This window comes from Salvelinus sp. IW2-2015, unplaced genomic scaffold (assembly GCF_002910315.2).
Source record: "Salvelinus sp. IW2-2015 unplaced genomic scaffold, ASM291031v2 Un_scaffold4118, whole genome shotgun sequence".
Classification (NCBI taxonomy): Eukaryota; Metazoa; Chordata; class Actinopteri; order Salmoniformes; family Salmonidae; genus Salvelinus; species Salvelinus sp. IW2-2015.
In genome coordinates, this window is record NW_019945390.1 from 75,925 (window position 1) to 79,336 (window position 3,412).

Below are 3,412 nucleotides of genomic sequence, written 5' to 3' on the forward strand. Positions count from 1 at the left end.
TACTTTATCATTTTTAAAATTATCTTTTACTTTTCAATACAGGGTTGGCCAAGTGAAGCCTATACAGCAACAAAATGGCGAAATTATGCGTTTAAAATATTTCGACAGAAACACGGTTCAAATTAAATATTGCTTACTTTGAGCTGTTCTTCCATCCTTTCTTGGGCAATGTATCCTTTCTATGTTATAAAGGTCTTTTGGTCGATAGATGTACTCTGTCCTTCGAATAGTCCACACACAAACCAACACGACTCCCTATAAACGTGTAGACAACTTCTCAGAAGACACAACAAGAAATTCCTCAAAATGGCACTAAAAGGATATAAATTGATATAAAACGGCTCAAATTAACTACATTATGATGTTTTTAACAACTATAACGACTGAAAAATGACCGGGAGAAATATTGCTGGTTAGAAAACGATTTGGAACGAGACACGGTCCGAGTGGCCTCACGCTTGAGGGCACATTGAGAAAGGACGGTCTCTGTACATTTTTTGTCATTTATAATGGCTGTGAACGTCCCATCGACTTCATTGAAAACGTGATGACGTACAGACACCAGAGGAAGACGTAGGCAGTGTCGGTTTCTCATAGCATTCACTGTCGCCTTAAAAACAGACCCAAGATTAGAGAGTAAAATTTCTGAAATCTGAACCCTGTCTGAAAAGTGCCTGTAGATTATTGTTTCTGTACCACTCAGAGACAAAATTCCAACTTCTATAGAACTAGAAGGGTGTTTTCTATCCAATAATAACAATAATATGCATATTGTAGCGATCAAGAATTTAGCACGAGGCAAGTTTAATTTGGAGACACAAATATGCTATGCGGAACAGCACCCCCCTAAAAGTTGCCAAGAGGTTTTAACAGAGTCAGTCAGACCAATCCAGAATCTCTTCTTGAGTTTGACGAGAAACTCCTGTTGTTGAGAAACATAAATATATACACAGTATGTATATTTTTGATCACATTTACCCCCTGCAAACCCATATCATCTCTCTCTCTCTCTCTCTCTCTCTCTCTCTCTCTCTCTCACCTGTTCCTTATCACTGTTTCTGATCACCAGGTCTGCTCCTCTCTCCAGACAGTCCTCTCTGCTCTCCTCCCAGGTTTTAGTTTCAGTAGACAGGAAGTAGAAACTTCTGCCAACAGGTTTGATCTACAAGATGAAAACATGAAACCTATCACACTGGACACTTAATGAAAGAATACAGACACACAATACAGTGTGTGGGATTAATAACAATGTATTACTACAGAGTTTACTCACTGAGATTGGTTAGCCTCCCGCAAAGATAATCTCTCTGAGTCTGTAGTTGGTCTCTGTCTTTAGTCAGAATGTTGTAACTGGTCTGTAGCTGGTCTCTCTCTTTAGTCAGTGTGCTGTACCTGGTCTGTAGCTGGTCTCTCTCTTTAGTCAGGGTGTTGTAACGGGTCTGTAACTGGTCTCTCTCTTTAGTCAGAATGTTGTATCTGGTCTGTAGCTGGTCTCTCTCTGTTGAGTTGTGATGATCAATGACTCCATCTGTAAAAGGGAAAAGTTGATCAAACATGTAACTACCACACCATTGATGATTAAGTATGATTAAGTAAGCTACTTAAGTCTCAGTGACAACATACTAAACTTACAGTAGACAGACAGGCCTATGATCCCAGCCAATAAGAGAACACACAGCAGCCCCAGACACACTGCAGCAACTCCAGAGGGTCTCTTCCACCACTGACAATGTACTGTWTCACAAATCATTAAAATAAGATCTTTAGTAATGTGTTTTACTGTATCATCCAGGATTGGGACAATATAGCTCTAGTGCTACTGGGTAATAACACCTGTTTAACGTATTGTATGTGCAATTTTTTTTTGTGTGTGTGTGTTTATTTGTGTGCGTGCATGCAAACTTACCTGAAGCAACAACTCCATCTCTTGGACTGGGCTTGAAGTCTCTTACGTTGGCATATATTTGGCCATCCATGTCTGTGTCCTTCATTGCAACAGATTCGCCGTCTTCAAATCCATCTGAGTTTTCATAAACTCCCTCTGACATCTTAAAACTTCTTATGGCTGCAGGGGCAGTATTGARTAGCTTGGATGAAAGGTGCCCATTTCAAACGGCCTCGTACTCAATTCTTGCTCGTACAATATGCATATTATTATTACTATTGGATAAAAAAACACTCTCAAGTTTCTAAAACCGTTTGAATTATATCTGTGAGTAAAACAGAACTAATTTTGCAGCAAACTTCCTGTCAGAAAGTGAAAAATCTGAAATCGAGGCTCTGTTCCAGGGCCTCCCTATTAATTTGCTTAAAATCTATTAGTATACATGCACTTCATACGCCTTCCACTAGATGTCAATAGGCTGTGAGAGGTGAAATGGAGTGTTATAGCTATATCTATTGTCAAAAGAGAGGTCTTGGAATGACAGGACCCCAATTTCCTTTGTTAGGAAGACGCGGGAAGGACATCAGCTTTGGCTTCTGAAAAGCTTTTGTTATAGACGGCTAATATCTCCGGCTTGATTTTATTTGATAAATTTGACAATATCATCGTAAAGTATGTTTTTCAATATAGTTTTTATCAGATTATTGAAAGTTTTTCGGGAGTTTTGGAGTGTTCCGTTCTCTGCGTTTGGTGACGATGGACAGCTTCGCGCCACTTGGCTAGCTTTGATTGCTAATTCGAGAGGGAAAAAAGGACATTCTAAACCAAACAACGATTGTTCTGGACAAAGGACCCCTTGTGCAAGATTCTGATGGAAGCTCAACAAAAGTAGGACCCATTTATGATGTTATTTCCTATTCTGTCGAAAATGTGTAGTTGTGTTTTTCCGGCCTTGATTTTGGGCGCTGTCTCGCTATAACGTAATCTGTATGTCGTACTGAAGTGTCGTACTGAAGTTAGAATTCTAACACGGCGATTGCATTAAGAACTAGTGTATCTATCATTTCCTGTACAACATGTCTTTTTTAGTAAAGTTTATGAATAGTTTATGGTCAGAATAGGTGAGTGTCAGAAAATATATATCTGGAAAATAGTTTGCTACGTTTTCACAATGTATACCACGGATTTTCAGCTCTAAATATGCACATTTTCGAACAAACCATATATGTATTGTGTAATATGATGTTATAGGACTGTCATTGATGAAGTTTATGAAGTTAGTGAAATAATTAATATCTTTTGCTGGTTTTGTAGCTATCGCTACTGTTGCCTTGAATCAATGTAGTTGTGTGGTTGGCTATTGTAGTAAGGCTAATATAATGCTATATTGTGTGTTTTCGCTGTAAAACACTTAAAGAATCTGAAATATTGGCTGGATTCACAAGATATTTTCTTTCATTTGCTGTACACCATGTATTTTTTCATAAAATGTTTTATGATTGAGTATTTGGTATTTCAATTTGGGTC

The 3,412-nt window shown here is 38.3% G+C and overlaps 1 long non-coding RNA gene across 1 annotated transcript; it reads right to left on the reverse strand.

Moving 5' to 3' along the window:
- Positions 1-1,281: 1,281 nt before the first annotated feature.
- Positions 1,282-2,019, reverse strand: LOC139026205 (uncharacterized). Its single transcript, XR_011477957.1, has 3 exons — positions 1,907-2,019; positions 1,633-1,734; positions 1,282-1,528 (listed from the first exon to the last, which is right to left on the reverse strand). It is a non-coding gene; the product is annotated as an uncharacterized lncRNA (long non-coding RNA).
- Between the last annotated feature and the right edge of the window lie 1,393 nt (positions 2,020-3,412).